This window comes from Tamandua tetradactyla, chromosome 4 (genome assembly GCF_023851605.1).
Source record: "Tamandua tetradactyla isolate mTamTet1 chromosome 4, mTamTet1.pri, whole genome shotgun sequence".
NCBI classification, from domain to species: Eukaryota; Metazoa; Chordata; class Mammalia; order Pilosa; family Myrmecophagidae; genus Tamandua; species Tamandua tetradactyla.
Genome location: NC_135330.1, coordinates 84,461,616 through 84,489,052, shown reverse-complemented (window position 1 = coordinate 84,489,052; position 27,437 = coordinate 84,461,616). Strand labels below are relative to the sequence as shown.

At 39.9% G+C, this 27,437-nt stretch overlaps 1 protein-coding gene and 1 pseudogene across 19 annotated transcripts in view; one reads left to right on the top strand and one right to left on the bottom strand.

Moving 5' to 3' along the window:
• The window catches only part of FAM120B (family with sequence similarity 120 member B), a 203,219-nt gene that overhangs the window by 173,132 nt on the left and 2,650 nt on the right, over positions 1-27,437 (bottom strand). Inside the window, exon 1 of one of the 19 annotated variants that reach the window (XM_077157945.1) lies at positions 553-660. The exons of 17 other annotated variants lie outside the window; for them this stretch is intronic. The gene's annotated coding sequence lies outside the window, so the exon portion shown is untranslated. Of the gene's footprint in view, positions 1-552; positions 661-27,437 lie in introns of those variants that run through there. One more of the 19 variants, XM_077157946.1, reaches the window with a different exon arrangement.
• LOC143679292 (testin-like) lies at positions 444-20,708 on the top strand (annotated as a pseudogene).

The window sequence follows — 27,437 nt, the reverse complement described above, 5'->3', positions numbered from 1 at the left end:
CGGATGCCAGAAAGGAGGTTCTGAGGTGACACGAGCGTGGAGAAGGCAAGAAAACAGCTACAGGAAGGGGGCCCGGGAGGGGAAGAGATGACGCACACGTAGAAACCTCGGCTGCAGCTGCAAGGAGACCGAGGCAGTGGGGAGAACCAAGGCGGCCTGAAGGGAGGTGAGAGGGCAAAACCCCCGGAGAGAGGCAGAGCGATACGAGACCACCGGAGGGGCGCAGCCTCCCGCGAACACGGACGTCCTGTCTGGGGTAGGATGCCGCCGTGAGGGAGGGATGGACGGCGTAGCAGGAGAGAGGATGGTAGTGGCCCGGCATGTCAAGGTGAGCCCAGGAACGACCAAGGACAGACATGAAGATGACATGAGATGGAGGCACTCACAGCCCTGGCGGCAGCGGCCCAAGGACGCCACAGCCGGGGTGGAGCTGGCCACCCATGATGGAGGACCTCAGGGCCACGAGCGTGCCAAGGACGCAGGGCTGCGGGGCTGACAGATGCGGGGAGCGAAACCTGGCGAGGGTGCTGGTCCACTCGGGCCCGGCCCTACCTAGAGACGCGCCCACAACCGGCCAGGGACTCGACGCAATGCCCAACACCACTCTGCACACTGCAGACTCCGCCGCAGCCGCTCCGGCTCTGCCCTTGGAGGTCACTTCCGCTTCCGGTCGCACCCCCACCCCCGCCCCCCGGCTGCGGTGGAACCCGAGGGCCCAGAGGCAGATGTGCGCAGGCGCGCTGGTCCGTGTGCGCAGGCGCAGCAGGCTTGCGGTGCGGCCTTGCCGCTGCTCCGAAGACTGCGTGGGTCGTTCTCGTTGGCGTTTGATATTGCGCGGCACCCGTTTTTTCGCTTCTTTTTCAGCCTGCCAAGAACGAAGAACCAATTCTTGATTGTGCCACCGTCATGTACGAGCCGATGGTTTGACAATGTCTCTGATTCGTTGGTTCTGAAAAAGAGTCATTCCGTGCAGGCTGGACTACGGGAGTGTGGAGCTCATCCTGAAAAAGCCCAGGCGAAGCCCATGGCGAGCTGGCCTTACCGCCACCCCGGCCGCGCCTCCGTGGGGAGCCCGTGGCGAGCTGGCCTTACCGCCACCCCGACCGCACCTCCGTGGGGAGGCCGTGGCGAGCTGGCCTTACCACCACTCCGGCCGCGCCTCTGTGGGGAGGCCGCGGGGCGGCTGACCTGGAAGGTGGGGATATGGACTCAGTGGTGAGAAACGCTTCCCTCTCCCGGCTGTGAGCTCGGGCAAGTGGTTTAATCTCTGTATCTTCAGCTTCCTCACCTGTAAAGTTGGGTGATAATAGTACTTCCCTTATTGAGTTTTTGTGACAAATATGATAGTGCTTGGCCCATGGTAAGCACCAAAATAATCAGCCTTGTCATTTGTTGTTACCGTTATTGTTACTGTCATTACTATTAATGGCATAATTATCAGTACCCTTACTCTTAAATACCCTTGAGCCGTGATTTTTACGGGGCTGGCCTGCCTGGCACAGGAAGGGAAAGGGAGAGGCAATGAGAGGTGAGGCAGCGTGATGCTTTAGAGAACGTTTAGTTAATTTATCATGGCTAGGATACTATGGATACGTGGGAGACTGGCCCCAGATAAGACGGGATGGATAAACAAGTATTGCCTGATGGGGGACTTGCTTGTCATGTTGTGTTTGGACTCTGCGCCAGTCTCAGCCTTATCTCTGAGAAGATGGGTGAAGTTCATATTCAAGACATGCACCCTTAGGCTCAAAGTTAAGATAGGTTTCAATTATACACATTTTCCATTCCTCTATCTGTAAATTCACCCCTTTCTCCATAAGCAATAATACATTTCAGTAGGAATGTATGAGTAATATAAAAGTAGCATTGATACGAACCTAATTTACTATTATTATTGTTGTTATTTTTTGCATGGGCAGGCACCAGAAATTGAACCCGGGTCTCGGGCTCAGCAGGGGAGAATTCTTGCCACTGAGCCACGTTGCACCGCCCTCTAATTTATTTTTAACTGGAATTTGGTGATGTCAGTAAGATGAGAGTGTAAGCGGTTCCAAAATCCTATCCTCTTACAGAAACATGGGAAAAGAAGCACAAAATGGTAGAATCAATGTTCTCAAAGCCCTGGAAAAACAGTTAATGGGTTTTAGTAACTAGGTGACTGCTTGAATTAAGAAAAAGGCAACTTAAGGAAAACCTCATGATTCCTTTATGGCCCTTCCTGTCACCTTCCTCCAGCTCAGCTGAGAGCATCCCCACCCCATGGTCCCAGTGCAGGTCTCTGACCCTGAGTTTTGGAGGGAGCAGGGGAACCCTGCACACATAACTGGGCCACCTGTGTCAGCCTGAGGGACTGATCCAGGGTGCTCCTAGCATCTGTTTCAGATCATGCTCTGCACTTGGAAGCAGCTGGCAGGAAAGCTAAAGCACCTTAAGACAAGGTTCAAGCCACAGCTACGTAAGGGAAGGAGTACCAGTAAAGGCATATAGTACTGCCCAAGACTGCAAATTTCCTGGGAGAATGGGAGTACTTGGGGCATTGCCCAGGGCAAAATAAGCTCAGAATAGACCTGAGAGGTCCCTGTGTTTTTGTTTTGTTTTGTTTTGTTTTTACATGGGCAGGCACTGGGAATCGAACCCAGGTCCTGCTGAGTCACCGTTGCCCGCCCGGCCCTGTGTTTTAATCTCAGCCTGTTACAGCTCTTCAGCTTACTGTAAGGCTGGCTAAGTGACAGAGGAGAGCACCAGCACAAGACCAATCTGCAAAATCTGGGAAAGGAGTTTATCCTTTTGTTTTGTTATTGTTGTTGTTAGCTCCTGGCATTTAAGGAAATCTCTGTCAAGCTAGCTGGATGCAAGCTTGAGGAACAGAGGATTTATTACCTATATATGTCATGTTTCACAGTCTTTGCATAAATAGCTTGGAAAAAATCACTAAACAGACTATTATAGCCTTCAACAATAAAAACGGTGGGGAGGAAAAACAACCAGCCAATCCTGGGGAAAGGGTGAGAATCTGTTTCCCAAAGTTAACATTAAAATATTCAAATGTCCAGATTTAAACACAAAATCACAAGATATACAAAGACTCAGGGGAAAAATGGCCAATTCAAAAGAACAAAATAATATGAGAGAAACCATCGATGAGGCAGACCAGATGTTAGATATACCAAAACCGTAAAAACTGTCTTAAACATGCTCAAAGAGTGAAAAGAAAACATGGACAACAAACTAAATTTAAGAAAATGATATGAACAAACAAATACTGGTGCTGAAAAGTACAGAAACTGAAATTTAAAAAATACCCTAGTGGAGATTCAATAGCAGATTGCAAGTGACAGAAGAAAGAATCAGTGAACTTTTGAAATTATTCAATCTAAGGAACCAACAGAAAAAAGATTGAGAATAGTGAATTGAGCTTAAGGGAACTGTGGGAAATTATCATGCATACCAATACATGCATTATGGGAATTCCAGAAGGAGAAGAAAGAGCAGAAGGGGCAGAAAGAATATTTGAAGAAATAACAGCTAAAAACATCAAATTTAAAGATATCATACACCTCTAAGAACTCAAGCAACTCCAAACAGAAAAGACTCAGATTTCCACACTGAGAAATAATCATTGTTGAAAGCCAAAGACAAAAGAAAGAATTCTGAAAGCAGCAAGAGCAATGCAACTATCATATATGAGGGATCTTTAATAAGATTAAATGCTGATTTCTCAGCAGAAGCTTTGGAGGTGAGAAAATAACACTTAACATGCTTAAAGGAAATAAAAAAAACAACAACAAAACTTGTCAGCCAAAGAGTCTATATCTGGCTAAACTACCTTGAAACATGAGGGAGAGAGCTTAAGACATTCCTAGATAAATAAAAGCTGAGAGAGTTTGCCACTGCTCAACCTGCCCTACAAGAGAAGCTAAAGGGAGTTTTTCAGGTTGAAATAAAAGGACACTAGATAGTAGCTCAAAGTCAAGTGAAGAAATGAAGATCTTCAGTAAAAGTAACTACATGGATAAATACAAATGCTGGTATTGTCATATTTTTTTTTACTAATTACATGAACTAAAATACAAAATGCATAAAAAGTAATTATAAATCTATTGTTAGGCAAAAATGTATGAAGATGTAATTTGTGACACGAACAACATAATGTGGGACAGACAGGCATAAGAATAGAGTTTGTGTGTGCTATTGAAGTTGATATCAATAAAAACAGATTTTCATAGATTTAAGATGTTAAAGTTAAGCCCTACAGTAACTACAAGGAAATTATCTAAAAAAATAACACCCAAAATAAAATGAGAGGAGATTCTAAATGCTACTACTAAGGGCCAGCTGAACACAAAAGTAGGCAGTAATGAAAGAAATGAGGAAAAAAAAGGTATAAAGCTCACAAAAACCAAATAACAGAATGGCAGAAGTAAGCCCTGCACTGTCATTAATTACTTTAAATTTAAATAGGTTAAACTCTCCAGAAAAAAAAAAAAAGGCAGGAATTGGCAGAGTGGGTAAAAATGTATGCCCAATGATGCAGAAAAAAGCATCCAACAAAATCTAATGCACTCGCTTGATAAGGACACTCAGAAAAATAGGAACAGAGGGAATTTCCTCAACATGATAAAGGACATATCAAAAATCTATAGTTAACATTACACTCAATAGTGAAAGACTAAAAACCTTTCCCCTAAGGTCAGGAACAAGACAAAGATGCCTGCTTTCACCACTGCTCTTCAACATCTTACTGGAAGTCCTTGCCAGAGCAGTTAGGCAAGAAAAAATAAAGCCATCCAAATTGGGATAGAAGAAGTAAAATTGTATTCACAGGGTTCTCCAGGGAAACAGAAACAATGATGTGTGTGTTTAAAATATATATGTAAATATTAAGAGCTTTATTATAGGAATTGGCTCACATGACTCTGGAGATTGGCAGGTCTGAATCTCATGTGGTAGGCTGCAAGATGGAAATGCAAAGGTGACGATGAATTCCCCAGGAGAAACCACAAGTTGCGAAATCTGGTGAAGGTGGGTGAATTCCTCCATAGAAGCTGGCTGACTGAAGTAGAAAAAGAAATTCTTTCTGAATGCTCTCCCTTTAAGGCCCCCAACTGAGGGACCCCTCTTATTGCTAAAGGCAATATCCATTGTTGACTGCAGATGTAAATATCCATACCTGCAATCAGCTGAATAATGACTAGTGATCCATCTACAAAATACCTCAAAGTAACAATCAGGTCAATGCTTGCTTGACCAAACAACTGGACACCATAACCTGGCCAAGTTGATACGTAAACTTAACCATCACATTTATATATAGAAAATCCCAAAATATCCACAAGAAAACTACTAGAACTAATAAATTCAGCAAAGTTATAGGCTATATAATTAACACATAGAAATCAGTTTTGTTTCTGTACACCAGCAAAGAACATTCTGAAATGGAAATTAGCAAAATGCTTCCATTCACAATAAATCCTAAAAGAATAAAATATTTAAGAATAAATTTAATCAAGGAGGTGATGGACTTATACATGGAAACTATAAAACACCATTGAAGGAAATTAAAGATGACCTAAATAAATGGCAAGATGTCCCATGTTCATGGATAGAAGACAATATTACTAAGATCTAAATACTACCCAAAATGATCTATAGAATCAGTGCAATACCCATCAAAATCCTAGTAGCTTTTTTGCAGAAATGGAAAAGTCAATCCTTGAATTCACATAGAATTACAAGAGACCCCAAAGAGCCAAATCATTATTGAAAAGGAAGAACAATGTTCGAGGTCTCACAATTCTCAATTTCAAGACTTGCTAAAAGCCACAGTAATCAAAGCAGTGTGGTATTAGAATAAAGACAGACATATAGACCAATGGAATAGAATTGAGAGTTCAGAGAAAAACTCATATGTCTATAGCCAACTAATTTTTGGACAAGGGTGCCAAGTACAATAGTTGGTGGTGGGGGAACAGTCTTATCAACAGATGGTACTGGGAAAACTAGATTTCCCCCTGTAAAAGAATGAAGTTGGACCCCTCCCTCACATCATATACAAATATTAACTCTAAATGGATCAAGGACTTAAACATAAGAGGTAAATCCACGAAACTCCTAGAATAAAACATAGGGGGGAACATTAATAATGTTTGGATTTGGTAGTGATTTCTTAGATATAACACCAAAAGCATGAGCAACAACAAAAAAAATTTTTAATGGACTTCGTGAAAATTTTTTGTAAGTCAAAGGATACTATCAAGAAAGTGAAAAGATACAAAGCTAACTTGAGTTAATAAATTTAGTATAGTGGCAGGTTACAATATTAATGTAAAAAAATCAGAAATATTTCTACATATAAATAATGACCTAAATATAGAGGCAATTAAGGAAAATAGTCCATTCAAAATAGCCACTAAAAGAATCCAGTATCTAGGAATAAGCTTAACTGGGGAAGTAAAGGACCTGTTCACAGAGAACTACAAAACCTTGTTAAAAGAAATTGAATAAGATCTAAGCAGATGGAAAGATATCCCATGCTCATGGTTAGGAAGATTGAATATTAAGATGTCAGTCCTACCTAAATTGATCTGTAGATTCAATGCACTCTAAGTTCCACAACCTATTTTGAAGACTTGGGAAAGCTAGTTATCAAATTTGGAAGGGAAAAAAAAACCTGAAATAGCTAGAGATATTCTAAAAAAGAAAATTAAAGTGGAAGGATTAATACTTCCTGACTTTAAAGCTACTACAAAGCCACAGTCATCAAAACAGCATGGTTTTGGCACAAAGATAGAAGTATTGATCAGTGGAACTAAATCAAGAGCTCAGAGACTGTCCACCAAATTTATAGTCAGTTGATCTTTGACAATGTATCCAAATCTACTGAATTGGGACAGAATAGTGTTTTCAATAAAGGGGCTGGGGAAAACTGGATATCAATAGTCAAAAGAATGAAAGAGGACACATATATTATACCCCATACACAAATCAAGTAAATAGATCAAAGACCTAAATATAAGAGCCAGTACCATAAAAATCCTGGAGGGAAACGTCCTCAGGTCCTAGTAATAGGAAGTAGTTTCCTGAACTTTACACCCAAAGTATGAGCAATGAAAGAAACAAATAGATAAATGGAACACCTCAGAGTAAAAAACTTCTGTGCCTCAAAGATTTTGTCAAAAAGGTAAAGAGGCAGCCAACTCAGTGTGAGAAAATAGTTGGAAACTATACATCAGATAAAGGTTTGATATTCCGTATTCATAAAGAAATTATACAACTCAACAACAAGAATAAACAATCCAGTTATAAAATGGGCAAAAGATATGAATAGAAATTTTTCTGAAGAGCAAAAACAAGTGGCTAAAAAAGCACATGAATTCCCAGACCATGCACCTGCCCCCTAAAAAAAAGAAAAGATAAAACGCATGTAAGAGTTGCTCATCTTCTTGAACTATAAGGAAAATGCAAATTAAAACTACAGTGAGATAGCATTTCAGCACCTGTAAGGATGGCCGCCATTAAACAAACTGGAAACCACAAATATTGGAGAAGATGTGGAGAAACTGGAATACCTACTGCTGTTGGAATTGTACAGCCACTATGGAATACAGTTTGGCAGTTTCTCACATAACTAAACATCAAGTTTGCCTACAATCTGGCAATACCACTACTCGGTATATATCCGAAGAGCTGAAAGAAGTGACAGGAACAGACATTTGCCCACCAATGTTTATAGTGGCATTATTCACAATTGCCAAAAGATAGAAGCAATCCAAGTGCCCATCAACAGATGAGTGGATCAACAAATGTGGTGTATGCATATGATGGAACATTATGCATTAGTAAGACAAAATGAGGTCCTGAAGGACATGACAAGTTGGATGAGACTTGGGGTCACAATCTTCAATGAAATAAGCCTGACATGAAAGGAAAGATACTGTATGACTCTGGTAAAGTTGGCAATGTCAAGGCTCAGGTTAGCCGAATGAGTTGCTCTGGATAATAGGCCAAGAAGAGATCAACTCCCAGATGGAAACTTCCATGGACATTTTCCTCTAGAATGATCTGGATGAAGATTTTGAGGACAGATGGGGAATGCAGTGCTCTCCTGCCCACATTACCCTTGTCCTCCCCCTTACTTCTCTCCCTTCTTTCCCCTCTTTTCTTTCTCTTCCCTCCTTCCTTCTCTAAAAAGAAAGTGAAAATCTACAGAATGGGAGGAAATAATTGCTAACTGTATATCTGATAAGGGTTTAATATCTAGAGTACTTATAGAACTTCTACAACTCAACAACAAAAATAACCCAGTTAAAACATGGGCAATGGATTCCTGGTGCCTGCCCATGTTAAAAAAAAGGGGGGGGGCAATGAATTTGAACTGATATTTCTCTAACAAAGCTATACAAATGACCAAAAATCCCATGAAAATAGACTCAATATTAATGGTCATCAGGGAAATGCATATCAAAATCACAATGATATACCACGGGATGGCTATCATTTTTAAGAAAGTGGAAAATGACATGTATTAGCAAGGATATGGAGAAATTGGGAAGTGCATGCATTACGGCCTGGAATGTAATTTGGGGCACTGTGGAAAGCAGTTTGGAGGTTCTTCAAAAAGTTAAACAGAATTACCGTATGACCCGGCAATTCCAATGCTAGGTATATATCCAAAAGAACTGAAGATGAATTCAAAGAGATACTTACATACCAGTGTTCATAGCTGCATTATTCACAACAGCCAGAAGGTAGAAACATTACAAGTGTTTACCAAGACAGTGGATACACAAAATGTGGTATGTACAAACAATGGATTATTATTCATCCATAAATAGGAATGAAATGTTGGCATATGCTGCAACATGGATGAACACTGAAAACACAGTTTTGGGTGAAACAAGCGAGACACATAAGGACAAATATTGTATGCTCTCACTGATGTAAAACTTCTAGAATAAGCAAATTCATAGAGACAGAAAGTAGATTAGAGGTTACCAGAAGCTGGAGGGAGGGGGAACGGGAAATTATTGCTTAATGGCTACAGCGTTCCTGTTTTGGGTGATGAAAAAGCTCTAGTGCTAGAAGGTGGTGGTGTGGTGGTAGCACAACACTGTGAATGTGGTTAAAAGGTGAAATTTTAGATTGTATGTTATTAGAATTTTTTTAAATCCAGGAAACTGTACAACACAGTGAATCCTAAAGTAACCATGGACTAATTAATAGTACAATATAAAAATGTGCTTCCACCCACTTATATAAAATATATGAGCCCATTCAAAGAAACAGAAAGTAGTTAAGAGGTTACTAGAGGCTATGGGGATGGGAGAATGTGGAGGCATTGCTTAATAGGTACAGAATTTCTTTTTGGGATCATGAAAAAGTTGTGCTAATGGATAGTAGTGATGGTAGCATAACATTGTGAACATAGTTAAAACTAAAAGCTTATACTTAAAAATGGTTAAAATGAGGAATTTTGTGTTATATAAAGGTTATGATAAGAGAATTAGATGAGATTTGGAGATTAATGGTGATTTAAAAGTTGAAGAGAAAAACTTCATGTCAGATGTGAGAGAGAAAGTTAGAGAGTGAGACAGATGAGGGGCAGGGCAAAGGGATTTTAGACAAGTTTCTCCTGGTAAATAAATTGATCCTTTAAGTAGCTTTTAAGATTTATGTGGAATTATTCTTAGTTTTATTTGGATGCTGTGATGGCTATTTTTGTGTATCAATTTGGCTAGGTTATGGTGACCATATATTTGGTCAAATATTGGCCTGGTAGTTACTGTGGAGCTATTTCAAGGACGGGATCGGCATTCACAACCAGCTGACTTAAAGTAAAGGAGACCACCCAGTTCGTTGGAGGTGTTAACAGCAAGAACTGAGGGTTCCAGAGGTCAAAGGATTTCTGCCTCAAGACTTCAGCATCCACTCTTACTAGGATTTCCTCCCAAGGAATTCATACTCAAGACTTCAATATCCCCTCTAGGAATTTCCAACCAGGGTCCTGCCCTACAGCTTTCAGACTTGCCATCCCCACAATCATGTGAGCCAATTCCTTATAAGAAGTCTCTTAATGTGTGTTTGTATGTATGTATGTGTCTCTATATAAATGTTTACATGTGTAAATGTATATACACACATATATACACACCCACATGCACATGCATGTATATGTGTGTGTGTGTGTATCTATCTTGTAGGTTCTGTTTCCCTGGAAGACTCAAAAAGAGATTTAGAGATTTTTGTGCCAAGAATGGTTCTAGAGAAACAGAATCTTAAGGTTGAATTTTCTGAAGTAGTTTTGAAGTTTTAGAATTGGTTCTTTAATCTGATTAGATTTAAAGGGACTAATAGTTCTAGTTCCAGTGATAAAGAGGACACTGATAGTCCCTGCTGTGATGTGGCAACGGAGATACACAAAATATCACAACTGAATACTCCTAATAAATTACCTACAAGTGGCAGGGTTCTAGGTGACCATGTATTTGATATCTTAGAACATTTTTGTCAAGCTGAGTACAGTAAAACTGACTGGCTGTTCCTACATATGCTGAATTCAGTGGTGAAAGAAAAGGATGAGCTCAGAGCTTCAAATTCCTAGCTCAAGCACTGCATAAATTATGTAAAAATATTCTATGTGCCTTGAAAGAATCCTTTATCCTCTGCAGTTCTGCAGAGTGGAAACCAAATGTAGAGACTCATTTTTAAGTAGCTGAATTACAATGCAAATTGAATTTCCAACTTTGCAAGGTGTGCACTGTTAAAGTGGAGGCATTGATTGGGAAGGAATGGGATCCTGAAAATTAGAATGGGGATATATGGGACCTGTGGAGGGATTATGATAGGAAAGTCCAAGTGGAAGCCACTGAAACTGCCTCTGCCTAGGAAAGTGGTAAATGCAAAGCAATACAGGATTTCTGGAGGAATTGCAGAGATTAGGGCTACATCAGGGACTTGAAAGATGCATAGGTAGTTATTCCCACTACATCCCCATTCAACTCTCCTATCTGGCCTGTGCAGAAACAGATGGATCTTGGAGAATGACAGTAGATTATGGTAAGCCTAACCAGGTGGTGTCTCCAATTGTAGCACTATTCCAGAGGTGGTATCACTGCTTGAGTAAATTAACCCATCCCCTGGTAACTGATATGCAGCTATTGATCTGGAAAATGATTTTTTTCCATCAATACCTGTTAATTAACACCAGAAACATTTACTTTCAGCTGTCAAAGTCAGCAATGCACCTTCAGTGTCCTACCTCAGGGGTACACAAGCTCTCCAGCTGTCATAATTTAGTCCTCAGGACTAAATTGCCTTGATTGCCTTTCTCTCCCAGAAGACATCAGACTGGTACCCTTAGATATTGATGGCCATATGCTAATTAGATCTAGGGAGCCAGCCTTAGCAACTACTCTAGACTTATCAGTAAGACATTTGTATATCAGAGGTTGAAAATAAATCCAACAAAAATTCAGGGGGTAGGCCACAGTGGCTCAGAAGGCAGAGTTCTCCCCTGCCACACCGGAGACCCGGTTCGATTCCTGGTGTCTGCCCATGTGGGAAAAAGAAAAAAAAGAAAAATTCAGGGGCCTTCCACTTCAGTAAAACTTCTAGGCATCTAGTGGTATGGGGCATTTAAAATATATCTTCTAAGGTGACAGATAAACTGTTACATCTGGCCCCTTCCAAAAAAAAGTTAATGCCTAATGGGCCTCTGGATTTTTGAGGCAACATATTTTTCATTTGAGTGTGTTACTCAGGCCCATTTACCAAGTGACCCAGAAGTTAGCTAGCTTTGAGGGGGGACTAGAAAAAGAGAAGGCCCTGCAACAGGTCCGGGCTGCTGTGCAAGCTGCTCTGCCACTTTGGCCATATGATTCACCAAATTCAATGGTGCTTGAAGTGTCAGAGGTAGATAGTGATACTCTTTGGAGCCTTTGGCAGGTCTCTGTAGGAAAATCACAGTGCAAATCCTTAGGATTTTTGGAGCAAAGTCCTACCATCTCTGCATACAACTACTGTCCTTTTGAGAAATAGCTGTTGGCTTGCTACTCAATGTTAGTAAAGATTGGGTGTTTAACCATGGGCCACCAAGTTACCATGAGACCTTAGTTGCCTGTCATGAGCTGGGTGCCATAAAGTTGGGCATGCACAGCAGCACTCCATCATAAAATGAAAGTGATATGTACCTCATCAGGCTTGAGCAGGTCCTAAAGGCATAAGTAAGTTACATGAGGAAACAGAGGCTTTTGTGGCTGTGTTTCTACAAAGGCTTGACTGCCTTTGGATACAGAGACAGGGCTTCTCAGGCTGCAGCTGCCCCAGACATAGGCAGAAACAAGCTCGTTTGAGGGCTTGTCTGGAGCTTGTCTGGAGCCTGTGCCTTCTCCAGGGGAGGGCTGAAGCCCAACTCAGGGGGAAGCCCACCCTCAAAGAATTCAGACACCAGAGCTTGGTAATTTGAAGCCATTAAAACCAGCCTACAACCTCTCCTCCATCTCTACCATGCCCCCAACAGGGAGAGTCTGCCAAAGTTAAAGGTACTGCATCATCTTATGCTGGTGGGACCTGCAGCAGATAAGCGCCAAATCCTGGGCAGGATAAGAAAAACAGAGTCCAGAGACTTCACAGGAAAGTCTTTCAACCTGCTGGGTCTCATCCTCAGGGAAAACCGACACAGGTGACTCTTTCCTCCTAATAGGAGGCCAGTTTGGTCTGGGAAAATCTGGCTGGGGTCTACAATATCTAAGTAGACCCTCCTAAGGGTGAGGGGAAAAAGACACCATAAAAGCAGGGCAAGAAAACAAGAACTGAAAAAATCTCCTCTGTTAAACAAAACCTAAGCTAGAGGTCCAGATAAAGCTGAACTGAATGTCAAAAAAACAGATAGACAACAAATTCATCCAGCAAGAAAACCCTAGGTAAAAGAAGTGAAAGCAATCTCCAGAATAAACTAATTAAGGTAATTAAATGCCTAGACGCCAGCAAAAAATAACAAATCACAGTAGGAAAATTGAAGATATGGCCCAGTCAAAGGAACAAACCAACAATTCAATGAGATACAGGAGCTGAAATAATTAACTCAGAATATACGAACAGACATGGAAAACCTCATCAAAAACTAAATCAATGAATTGAGGGAGGATATAAAGAAGGCAAGGAATGAACAAAAAGAGGAAATTGAAAGTCTGAAAAAACAAATCACAGAACTTATGGGAATGAAAGGCATGGTAGAAGAGTGAAAAAACAGTGGAAACCTACAATGGTAGATTTTGAGAGGCAGAACATAGGATTAGTGAACTGGAGGACAGAACATCTGAAATCCGACTAGGAAAAGAAAATATAGGGAAAAATATGAGCAGAGACTCAGGGGATTGAATGACAGTATGAAGCGCACGACTATACGTGTTGTGGGTGTCCCAGAAGGAGAAGAGGAGGGAAAAGGAGGATAAAAACTAATGGAGGAAATTGTCACTGAAAATTTCCCAATTCTTATGAAAGACTTAAAATTACAGATCCAAGAAGTGCAGCGTACCCCAAAGAGAATAGATCCAAATAGACGTACTCCAAGACATGTACTAATCAGAAAGTCAGAGGTCAAAGAGAAAGAGAGAATCTTGAAAGCAGCAAGAGAAAAGCAATCCATCACATACAAGGGAAACCCTATAAGACTCTGTGTAGATTTCTCAGCAGAAACCATGGAGGTGAGAAGACAGTGGGATGACATATTTAAATTATTAAAAGAGAAAAACTGCCAACCAAGAATTCTATATCCAGCAAAACTCTCCTTCAAAAATGAGGGAGAAATTAAAACATTTTCAGACAAAAAAATCACTGAGAGAATTTGTGACCAAGAGACCAGCTCTGGCAAGAAATACTAAAGGGAGCACTAGAGACAGATAAGAAGACAGAAGAGAGAGGTGTGGAGAAGAGGGTAGAAAGGAAGACTATGAGTAAAGGTAAAAAGAAGGAAAATTAAATATGACATATAAAATCCAAAAGGCAAAATTGTAGAAGAAAGCACTACCCGTGCAGTAATAGCACTAAATGTTAATGGATTAAACTCCCCTATCTGGCAGAATAGATTAAAAACAGGACCCATCTACATGCTTTCTCTACTCAGAGGACATAAGGGCAAGGACACAAATGGACATTTGCACACCAATGTTTATAGCAGCATTATTTACAATTACCAAGAGATGGAAACAGCCAAAGTGTCCATCAACAGATGGGTGGCTGTTGATGCCAACAGCATCAAATGCCAACGAACTGTGGCATATACATATGATGGAATATTATGCAGCTGTAAGACAGAATAAAGTTATGAAGTATGTAACAACATGGATGGACCTTAAGGACATTATGCTGAGTGAGATTAGCCAAAAACAAAAGGACAAATACTGTATGGTCTCACTGATATGAACTGACATTAGTGAATAAACTTGGAATTTTTCGTTGGTAACAGAGAACATCAGGAGATAAAAATAGGGCAAGATATTGGGTAATTGGAGCTGAAGGGATACAGATTGTGCAACAGGACTGAATATAAAAACTCAGAAATGGACAGCACAATACTACCTAACTGTAATACAATTATGTTAAAACACTGAATGAAGCTGAATGTGAGAATGATAGAGGGAGGAGGGCTGGGGGCATAAGTGAAATCACAAAGAAAGATAGATGTTAAAGATTGAGATGGTATAATCTAGGAATGCCTAGAGTGTATAATGATAGTGACTAAATGTACAAATTTAAAAAATGTTTTTGCATGAGGAAGAACAAAGGAATGTCATTATTGCAAGGTGCTGAAAATAGATGGTAATTAATATTTTAAAATGTCACCTTATGTGTGAGACTAAAGCAAAAAATGTTTATTTGGTACAAAATTTATATTTTGACTAGTACATTTCCTAATACAGCTTATGTAGATAGTTGGTTGAACAACATAAGTACATGAAATCTTGGGTAGAACATGAGATTTTGTTGGTTTGTCCAGAGTGATGCCCCGATGAATCCCTGAGTGATTTGATCAGTGAGTGGAAAAGTATTTGCAAAGTCCCCTTCGGGGAATGGTGAGAACAGGGAAAATTCAACCTCAATAAGTTGAATCCTTGGTGTTCTCACAGGCAGTGTGGATGGCTGGGGCTGTGGGCTAGGTCTCCAGTCTTGGGGTTTGTTCATGTGAAACTTAACCCCACAAAGGATAGGTCAAGCCTTCTTAAAATTAGGCCTTGGAGTCGCCCCAGGAGAACCTCTTTTGTTGCTTGGATGTGGCCTCTCTCTCCAGCTGGCACAACAGTCAGGCTCACCGTCCTCCCCGTCTGTGTGGGACGTGGCTCCCGGGGGTGTGGGCCTTCTTGGCAACGTGGGACAGGGGTTCTGGGGTGGGCTGGGACTCAGCATCAGGGGATTGAGAAAAACTCTAGAATGAGCTGAGATTCAGCATCAAGGGATTGAGAAAACCTCTCGACCAAAAGGGGTAAGAGTGAAATGAGACAAAGTGTCAATGGCTGGGGGATTCCAGGTGGGGTCAGGAGGTTGTCCTGGAGGTTATTCTTACGCATTAAGTAGATATCACCTTGTTATCCAAGATGTGGTGGAGAGGCTGGAGGGAACTGCCTGAAGGTGTGGAGCTGTGTTGCGGTTGCCATGTTTCTTGATGATGATTGTGTGATGGTGTAGCTTTCACAGTGTGGCTGTGTGGTTGTGAGGGCCTGTATCTGATGCTCCTTTTGTCCGGCTTGTCAACAGATGAGTGGAACATACGGAATAAAGATAAATAATAGGGGGAATGAATGTTAAATTTAGTTTGAAATGCTAGTGATCTGTGAAAGGGAGGGGTAAGGGGTATGGTATATATAATTTTTTGTTCTGTTTTCGTTTTATTTTTCTGTCGTCTTTTTATTTCTTTTTCTGAATTGATGCAAATGTTCTAAGAAATGATCATGATGATGAATATGCAACTATGTGATATTGTGAATTACTGATTATATATGTAGAATGGAATGATCATATATTAAGAATGTTTGTGTTCATGTGATTTTTTAATTAAAAATTAATTTAAAAAAGTGAAGATATTTGTGTTTCATGTGAATGCTAACTGAAGAGCAGAAGAGGATTTTAATAAGTAGATAGGATGACTCCTTCCATGATAATCTTTCAGTCAGTCTCTTTCTTTCTGCATTCACTCCTGTACTTGCCTAATGGGCTCATGAACAAAGTGCCATGGTGACAGGGATGGAGGTTATACATGGACTCAGCAATATGGACTTCCACTCGCCAAGGCCTATCTGGGTACAGCCTCTGCTGGGTGTCCAGTGTGTCAGCAACAGAGACCAACACTGAGTCCCCAGTTTGGCACCATTGCCCAAGGTGAGATCAGTCTTCTACCAGTGGCAGGTTGATTACATTTGACTGCTTCCATCATAAAAGGAGCAGCAAGTTTCTCTGCCTTTGTTTTTACTGAAATAGACACTCTAGATATGCATGCAATGGTTCTGCCAAAACTATATCCATAGAATTATAGAATGACATATCTGCTATCATGGCATTCTACACAGCATTGCTTCTAATCAAGGAACTCATTTCACAGCAAATGAAGTGCAGCAATGGGTCTGTGCTCATGGAATTCACTGATCTTATGTTACTGAGGTAGGTGGATTGATAGAATGGTGGAATGGCTTTTTTCTTTTTTAGGATGAGAACTGAAACATAAGTTTTATTTTTAAAATTAGATACAAATTAAATTTCATTTTCTATTAATAGGCATCCATCTGATAGCAGTTTTGGAGTGTTTTTCGCTTGTGTTGACGTATCGTGCAGTACTATGCCTTGTGCCATGGGAATAAATACAGTTTTGGTGTAAGGACCTCAACACTGCTGTCTCCTATCTAATGAAAAAGAGTGCACAGCCTTCAGGGTGACTCTGGGGTCACAGGAAGACAGCAGTAATTACAATCATTGAATTTAAAGGGCTTCTATTACCTACATAAAGCAGATGCCTTCGCATGACACTGAGATACTATCTAGGAGTTTCAGGATAAATTAACAATGCATATGTTGATAAAACACTTTTTTCATGATGAATTGTAGTTTCAATGTACTATATATGCATTATCATGAAATATGTATGCCAATTTCAGTCACTCTTCACCCCATTTCAATATATTAATGTTATTCTGAAGTCAAATATCAATATCTTGAAAAGCAAGTCCCTGTCCAATTTGTGGGTAATAACAAATACTCTCTTTTGTATTCCATGAATAATTATTGGGACAAACCAATTTATCTTTGGTTGAAATACCCTGAGAGTATGATTTATAGTCAAGTTTTGGCACCATTTAACAATAGTTGTTACCAGGTGACAAAATTTATGGTAGAAAAAAATCATCGTGTAATCTAAAACACAATTGGAGAATTTGGGTTCAGGAGTGAGACTTCCTTGTAAGGTTAATGGAAGAAAGAGAAATTACAAATTCTACAGTATATGGAATGGCTGTTTGAAGACTCATTTACAGTGCCAGCTAGGTGGCAATACTTTGCAGCTCCGGTGCGGTGTTCCCCAGGAGGCTGTAATATACTCTAAATCAACATCCAGCATATGGCACTGTTTCTCTCATAGCCAGGATACACAGGTCCAGGAATTGAAGGATGGAAAGGGGAATAGCACAATTACTACTACCCCTAGTGACCCACTAGTTGAATTTTGCTTCCCATCCCCATGGCCTCAGGCTCTGCTAGACTAGCAGTCTTAGTTCCAAAGTGAAGAGTACTCCCACTAGAAGAGAAAGGACAATGACTCCATTGAAATGGAAGTTAAGACAGTCACTCACCCGTTCTGCCTATCTCTGAATCATCAGCAAAGAACCACAGCCAGCTGAGGTGCTTGCTGAGAGTAAAGGAAAATGGAAAGGGTAGAAGCAGATAGTTATGAATACCAGTTATGACCATGTGGCCAGCTGCAGAAATGAGGACAGTAATGGTTATGAGTGTTTCTTCCTTGCTTTGCTGTGAACATTTAGCAAATACCTTTTTCTTCCTTATATAATTTATATAATATAAATTGTATTAACTTTAAATATTAATATTTAAGTTATAGAACATCAAGAAGATTATCACCTAGGGACTTGCATCCTCTTCTAGGGAAGGGTTAGCACATTTTTGGGTTGTATGCAGGATAGTTGTATCATGTTGGGCATAAGTATAACTTTGTTATTATCTATATTTGGTGATTAAAGACAGTTTAAGGAGATGTGTATGGTTGCCAAGTTGACAAGGGATGGACTATGATGATTGATTTTTTTGTGACAACTGGGCTAGGTTATGGTGGCCAGTTATTTGGTCAAATACTGGCTTAATTGTTACTGTGGAAGTACTTCAAAGATGGCACCAGCATCTACAATCAATTGACCTTAAGTAGAGGAGCTTACACTTCATTATATGTGTGGGCCTCATGCAATTAGTTGGAGGCCTTAACAACAAGAACTGAGGGTTCTAGGGCTTAGAAGACTTTCTGCTTCTAGCGCTTAGGAGAATTTCTGATTCAAGACTTCAACAGGAATTTCCAGCCTGCACCCCGCCCTGTGGAATTCAGACATGCCAGTCCCCACAATTACATGAGCCAATTCTTTATAATAAGTCTGTGTGTGTGTGTGTTTGAGTGTGTATGCTTATATCCTGTTGGTTCTGCTCCTCTAGAGAACTCTGACTGGTAAAGTTACTGAATGAAATTTCTTTGAATTGCAGTCCCTACAGGGATGCTAGATTTTATTTGGCAATAGTTTGACAACTAAAGGTTGGGAAAGAAAGAAAATATTTAATGTGGCTGCACATTAAATATTTGAAATATTTACTGCTGACAAAAACTGTCAAAAAAAAGAAAGTGTCCCTCTTCTTCTCATGGCCATTACATCTGTTTGTGATCTCTGGAAACTAATCAATGTGCAAAGCCAACAAGCAAGAATGGCAGAGCAGAAAAATGGAGAGCCTTGGGCCTTGATGTAGTTGAGTCATGAAGTTAACCCTAAAACTATCATACCTCCTTATTTGAGATATCTTGAATCAGGGTTTTCTGTGACTTGCAGCCAAAAGCATCTTTTTACAATTTCTAGAATTTAATTTATATAAGATTTCAGCTTCCACTCAGAAAGAAATAATTCCAACAGAACTTATTTTCTCACTTTACACAATTATGAAACCAAACAAAATATAGGACATGAGTATTTCAGACAGTAGACAACAGGAAATGAAGAACTGAGGTTCTTGAGAAGAGAGAAACAAATGAGGTCATTTTTTTCCCCCTAGAGTAGATTTCAGGAGCACAGTGCAGGGAGGGAAATCTAATTCAAGCTCAGCGGTGTCACTGAATTGAGGAGATAGGGATTGGAGCTCAGAGGGCTGAGATAACTAGAAAGTGGGAGGCATGGTTATCCAGTAAAGGGTCTCCAGAAATCTGTTATGGATCATATTGAGTCTTTGGCGAAATATTCATCTATACATTCACAGAGTGGAGCTCTATGAGACCAGGCAAAGCACACGTGCCAGGGAAAAAAGAGTTACTGGAGCACTGTGAGCCAAACAATTTCCAGGACCCATACAGAGACAGGGATTGCTCAAATCGCTACCACCCAGAGTGAAAGGCATTTCACTGTGTCCATAGAACTTTCAATAGAGATCAGATGAGTCATGCCCTAGTAGTGGGGCTAAATTAGCCCTTATTAAAAAAAAAGGCCACCCTACACTATCAGTTTCTCACCCTTGGTACTAGTAACTTTCTGGACACAATGTTTTCTTTTTTGTGTGGAGGGTGTGGCCCTGTGCAATGTGGGCCAGCATCTCTAGTGGCGTACCATTAGCACAACCCCTCTTCCCAGTCACGACAACCGAAAAACATCTCCAGATATTGCCAGATGCCCCCTGCATGACAAAAGTGCTCCAATTGAGAACCACTGCTCTAGACTCCACTGTAAAACGCTTAAAACCAAGGCTTTAAGAGTAGGCTTTGGGAGTAGGAGATGTCAAACTTTCTTCTGAGATGGACACTCAAGTCCCCAACAGAATCTGCATCCCTGGTGAGGATAGAAGCACCACAGCAGCAGCAGGGGCCATGGGAGGCAAATCTGCTCAGCCCCAAAACTCAGTATTCCTGCTATGGCTATAAACTGAATATGAAGGAAGGTAACCCAGCCGTCTATGCCCAGAGGGCAGGCTACAATTGTTTCATTGGCCAGCACTCAGATTGTTCTGTCTGCAGCACCTGCCATGAACTTCTGGTCGACATGATTTATTTCTGGAAGAATGAGAAGCTATACTGTGGGAGATATTACTGTGACAGTGAGAAACCCTGATATGCAGGCTGTGAAGAGTTGATATTCAGCAATGAAAACAGCCAGGCAGAAAAGTAAAATTGGCATCTGAAATACTTCTGCTGCTTCGACTGTAATAACATCCCAGCTGCGGAAATATGCGTGATGGTCAGTGACAAGCCCTACTATGTGAAGAGTCATGCTGTGGTGTATCAAGGATGCCACAATGCCATTGATCCGGAAGTGCAGTGGGTGACATAATTTCAGCTGGCATGTGTCCAGAGTGCTTTCTGTGCTCCTGTGCAGCAAATGTCTCATTGGGCAGAGGTTCATGCTGGTGGAAGGGATGGTTTTCTGTTCAGTGGAGTGTAAGAAGATGTCTTAAGGGGAGAGTACCAAGCAATATTGAGCCATAGCTATCTTAACTGGTCTGGTTTTTTTTTTTTTTTTTTTTTTTTTTGTAAAATGCAATTGGAAAAAATCATAATAATAAAATAAAATAAAACTATAAGGGAAACCAGGAAATTTTGCTCAACATCTGTCTTTGTTGTTTTTCCTTATAATTTTTTTTCATGTCAACTTTAAAGATCTGCTTTAAGCATTTGATTGAAAAGACATGTACAGAATGTACTTTCTTTTGCTTTCCAGATGTAAAACCTTTGAGTTGGAACTTAGGTTTAGTTGATCTTCATATCCCACCCACCTTGTGCCAAACACAATATATAAAAGCATTAATAAGTTAGGATGATGAACAGAAAGCTGAGCATTTCTACTTCTATACTCTTCCCCCCACCTTGAGTATAAAATGAGAATGAAATTAAATTTGTCGTGATGTCAAGATGCTGCATTTACTGCCTCATCTTATTCACTGAACTTTGTAATGATCAACAGGGGATTCTTTTTATTTTATTTTCAATCCAAAGAACATGTATAACTTTTTGTACACAGGTAACTATACCCTGTAACTGATTGCATCCGCCTGCCATGGTTTGGTGATTTTTTTGCATGGCTTTATTCTCTTCTGATGGATAGTGTCCTGTGATACTCCTAAGCTTGTTCATGGGTTTATCTAATGTTTTTTTCATCTGTATACTTCCATCACTAGGCATTTATAATGTGTATTTTTCCCTTATACTTCCATGCATAGCTATGCGCTAAGATAATTAAATGGAATGAATGCTATGTATATTATTCAAAATAAAAAATCTTTTTTCACTTTAAAAAACAAACATTAAAAACAAGGCTACCAAAGGATCAAACTGATCTACAAGTAATTTAAATGCATGTAACCTCAGTGACTTGTGGAACAACATAAAACATTTTTAACATGTAAACGTGTTCCTAGAAGCTGGGGGTAGAGAAAGGAGGAAAAATATATGAAGAAATATTAATGGCCCAAAGTTTCCTAATTTGATAAAAACTATAAACATATAGATACAAGAAGATGAGTGAACCCCAGGAAGATTGAACCAAAGAAAACACCACAAAGTACATTACACTCAAATTGTTCAAAACCAGAGATAAAGAGAAAATCTTAAAAGCAGTCAGAGGAAAAAAAAAAGAAGTATTACATACATAGGGTCAAAGATAAAGACCACAGACATTTGCTCAGAATCTTAGTAAGCCAGAAGACAAGAACAAATGTCACTAAAGTACTGAAAGCAAAAAAATAAGCCAGCCTAGAAAGATGTACCAAGCAGAAATATTTTTAAAAAATGAAAGCAAAATATAGATATGTTCAGATGAGTAACAGCTTAAAGAATTTATCAGTAGCAGATCTGCATTACAAGAAATGTTAAAGTTCTCCAGATTGAAGGAAAATGATAGTTAGAAACTTGGATCTACACAAAGAAATGAAGAGCACCAAAAATGGTAAATATGTGGGTAAATAGAAAAGCTATTTTTACAACCATTTAAGTGTCTTTAAGAGATAACTGACTGGGTAAAGCAAAAACATTAATGTATGGCAGGGTTTATAAAATATGCTGAAGCAAAATGATAACAATAACATGAAGTAAAGGAGGGGGAAATGTAAGATTCTCACATTATTATTAAATATTATTTGAAGACAAACTTTGCTGAGTTAAAGATGTACCTTGTAAGGTCTGAGACACCTCGTTAAAAACAAAATGAAAGAAGTTTAACAAGCTAAAGAAGAGATAAATATGGAATCATAAAAAAATCATTCAAAATAGTCAAGTATTATATTCCCATTGCTGGTAATAAATTACTACAAACTTAGTGGCTTAAAAAAATACAAATTTAGTATCTTACAGTTCTGGTGGTCAAAAGTCCAAAATCAGTTTCCCTGTGCTATAGTCAGGGTGTCAGCACAGCTGGTTCCTTCTGGATGTTCTAGAGAAGAAGCCATTTTTATGATTTTCCAACTTCTAGAGGCTACCTGCAGCCCATCACTCACAGCCTCTTTCTCTGTTTTCAAAGCACATTACTCGGCTTCTGCTGCATCTCCTTTCTGACTTCGACCCTTCTGCTTCTCTCTTATAAGGAACCTTGTCATTTCATTGGACCCACCTGGATAATAGAGAGTCATCTGCATATCTCAAGATCCTTAAATTAATTACATCTGTGAAGTCCCTTTCTCCAAGTAATGTATTCAGAGGTTTTGGGGATTTAGAGGTCCTGATGGGGATGGGGCATTTATTCTGCTTATCCCAAGGTGGGGAGAGGAGTAAAGAACAGATGGAACAAATAGAAACCAAAGAGCAAATGGAAGACTTAAATCTAACCAAATCTATAATTACATTAAACATAAATGGTTTAAGCATTCCAATGAAAAGTCAAGGATTATCAAACTAGATTACAAAAAACCCTACCTTAAATATAAAGTCACAACTAGGATAAAAGCAACAGCAAGGGAAAAATACTTATCCTAAACATAAAGCTGGAGTGGCTATGTTAGTATGAGGAAATAGATTTCAAAACAAGGAATTTTAGTAGGGATAAAGTGGCATATTTCATATTGATGAAGGGTTCAACTCAACTAATTGGGAACACACAATAAAGGTAAATAACTTAATAAAAAAGGGCTTAATAAAAGAGCTTCAAAATCCATGAAGCAACATTGATAAACCAGTGAGAGAAATCAGTCTACCCAATTTTAAGACTTCTTAGCAAGACTGTGTGGTGTTGGCAGAAGGATAGAAATGTTTGTCAACGACCAGAAATAGACCTACAAAAATATGCCAAATTGATTTTTTTTTCTTGGCATGGGCAGGCTCAGGGAATCAAAACCGGGTCTTGGGCATGGCGGGCGAGAATTCTGCCACTGTTGCTCTGCCCCTAAATTGATTTTTGAAAAAAGCTCAAAAGCAATCCAATGGAGGAAAAATAGCTTTTTCAACAAATGGTGCTGGAACAATTGAATATATGTAGGCACGAAAATGAACCTTGATCTAAGTCTCATACCTTACACAAAAATTAACTCAAAATGGATCACAGACTTAAATGTAAAACATAGAAAGATAAAACTTTTAGGCATTAAATAGTTCGAAAATCTTTGGAATCTGAGGGCTAGAGTTCTTAGACTTGACACTGATATCAAGAACCATAGAAGGAAAAGTTGATTAATCGGACTTCATCACAATTTAAAACTTTTGCTCCATGAAAAATTCTGTTAAGGGGAAAAATTGCAAGCTATAGAATAGGAGAAAATATTTGTCACAGAACTGACCAAAAAAACCCCAACTCAACAACAACTAGTATCTAAAAAAATAAACTTCTAAAACTCAATAATTAAAAAAAAAAAACCCATGGACAAAATACATAAAAAACATTTCTCCAAAGAAGATATACAGATGGAAAATAAGTACATGAAAATATGTTAAACATCATTAGCCATTAAGGATACACAAGATTTGTCTGTATTGTTTCTTATAACTGCATGTGTATCTATAATTATCTAAAGACAGAGTGTTTAATTAAAATGTAACTAAAACAGAATAATTTAATTAAAATAGAACTAAAAGGAAAAGGACAAATTCATATAATTATCATTTTGACATTGCTCTGTCAGTAATTGTTAGAACAGTTAAATGGAAAATCACTAATGATATAGAAGACTTGAGCAACACTATCAAACAATGACTTAATTAACACTTATAGAACATTTTATTTAACAGCTTCCGAATATACATTCTTTCCAAGGGCACATGGAACAGTCAACTAGGTAAACCATATGCTGGGTCATCAAGCGAATCTTGATAACTTTCAAAAAATCAAAATCACACCGTATGTTCTTCGACCACAATAAAATGAAATTAGGATCTACTTAAATTAAGCAGAAAAATATCTGGAAAATCCCCAAATAAATGGATAGTAAGCAACATACATCCTAATAATCCATGGGTGAAAGAAGAAATCACAAGGGAATTTAAAATATATTTTGAATGAAGTTCTAATGAAAACACAACACAACATAATTTGTGGGATGCAGTTAAAGCAGTGTTTAGAGAGAAACTGGGAGACTTAAAGGCTTATATTAGAAAAGAAGAAAGGTCCCAAATCAGTGATTCAAATCTTCACATTTGGAAGCTAGAAAAAATCAGCAAATTAAGAAGAAAGAAAAGAATAGAAATTGATGATAGAAAACAGATGATCAACAGAGAAATTGATGAAACAAAAATCTGGTTCTTTAATAAGGTCAATAAAACTGATAAATTCTGTAGCTATAGTAATAAAAAGAGAAAAGACACAAATTACCCATATAGGAATGAAAGAGGAGCATCACTACAGATTTTACTTAAAATAAAGGGCTAAAAGGAGAATAATAAAAACAACTTTAGTTGAACTTAAGAAATTCCTTGAATAATACAAATTACCAAACCTGACTCAAGAAGAAATTGAATTTGTAAGGAAAAACCTGCCCACACTCACAAATAACCTCTGGTCCCTGAGGGCCTCACTTATGAATTCTTTCAAACATTTAAGGGAGAAATAATATCAATCCTACACAAACCCCGAAAATAGAAGAGAAGACTTCCTAACTCACTTGATAACCTGCAAGATTGGTAAAGGCCAAGCCTTATTTCACTTCAGGCCCCCAGCTCCTAAGCCAGCGTACAGCTGAACTGACAAGTGAGCAAAGGAACCACCACTGGTCTGGCTGGGCAGTGCTTCAGGCAGGTGGGGTTAACTCTAGACTCATCTGCGAACCGGGAACAGCTATACCAACCGTGGGGGGGTTCCCATTTACCTGGATAATGATTGGTCCAGCCGTGGCCATGTGACTCAGTTCTAGCCATTGAGGAATGAGAGGAAATCTGCTGGTAGGTGAGCAGGTGGGGAGATGAGAGGAGGGCGGTCATCACTCACACCCAGTGTCTGGTCTCCTAACAACCTGCAACCAGCTGCATTTTTTGCCTTAATCAGCCTACTGACGTTTAATAGGAACAGTTCCAACTGCCACACACACACACACACACACACACACACACACACACACACACACAAATCATACTTTGTGATTGTTCCTTAAAAAGTCAGACTCACCACCCATGTTCCTGCTGCCCTAGCAGAAGCCTAACATAGACCTTTTGAAAGTATTTTATACTCATTCCTTATTAGTGATGATGATCGCTAGATAAACATGGTCTCCCCTCCACAGTTCCCATTTTCCTAAAAAAAAGAGGGAAAGGAAATATTGAATTCTGAAAACAAATCTTGATAATGGCCCAGCCTACTGTCTCCTTTCCGTGTTTCCTGGACAGAGGTGGTGGAGGGGAGGAAGAAAGAATTAAAACAGCAAGATGCTGAGAAGCAAGGAAAAAGGCTAGAAAGTATGTTTTATATTTTGGGATTTAGACATGTGTTGATTGGAAGGTGAAAAAAATAATGACCAAATTTGTCCCCTCTTTTTTTCCCTCCAATACTTTGGCTGTTTATTGGGGTCCCTTTCTCTCCAACCCATTTATTGGAGCAGGGCTTTGCAAAGCTGGTTTCCTAGCAGCAGAATGCAGAAGGCCCATTCATATGACAACGGCTGGGAAAGGAAGAAAGAGCCTGGTTTGTTTAAACTGCTTCTGTCTTCATTCACAGCCTGATGTCCATGTGCATTGTGACATCCACAATGGCACTAAAGGACTCATTGTGGTGGAAAACAAAACAGAATAAGAGATGCTAAGATAAAAGAGTCATGCAACAAAATTGCTAAAAAAAAATCTCAGTCTTACATCTGAGATTTATGTTACCTTTTGGCTGTGTGGCCTATTGACCAGTGTTTATAATAACCACTAGAGTTTAATAAACAAAAAGATAAATGGGAACTTTATGTACATTTTAAAAGGCGTTTACCCAGAAAGCCTGGGTATGCTGGGTTGCTCTGGGAGCCGTTTAATAATTATTGTGCTTTGTTTGCACAACATTTGGGGAGCCACACTCTGCACTTTGCTTGTGTTTATTTTCCTTCTAATAAACATGCCCTGGCTATGCCCGTGTGGCCTGACAGCATCCCCAGCACAGATGCCCCCACCCACCAACCCACCCCCTGCCCTGAACCAACACTGGATGTTGCAATAACCTACGCCCACTGCAGCAGGCAACAGGTGGAAGGTTGAATATCTTCACACGTTTTTTCGCGAGAGGGGGTGGGGAGGAAGACAGAGAGAAAAAAAGGAGGGCGGGAGAGAAGGCTTTTGGGAGGCGATTTAAGGATTAGATCAGATGTTATTGCTAGTGAAAAATTAAACAGCCCGGTGCTCTGGGGAGTACAGATTAATATATTTAGTGACTCTCTGCACACAAAGACTGCTCATTGTAGCCACGTCTGAATGCCTGTGAATAGGATGGAACATATGCAGCCTGTCACCGCAGGTGCCCACATCTGTTCTTCTTTCGGCAGATGCTCACAGAAAAGGGGAGGGGGTGGGGAGGAAAGGGAAGGACAGCGTTTTCGAAAGCTTCTGGAGCCAGATACAGGCCTTGTCCATAACCACCTTCCCCGGGGTTCCTTGGGGGCGGCCTGGGGTGACGCGCGCGTGTAGCCAAAAGAGACCCTACGGGGAGGACCCGGAAGGAAACCGCAAGCTGCCCGTGCCCGCCGCTTACAGACACCCAGCTATCCCCGAGGGCCGCCCCTAAATGCCGTCTGAGGCCCGGGCCCTGCGCGGGAGGTTCGAA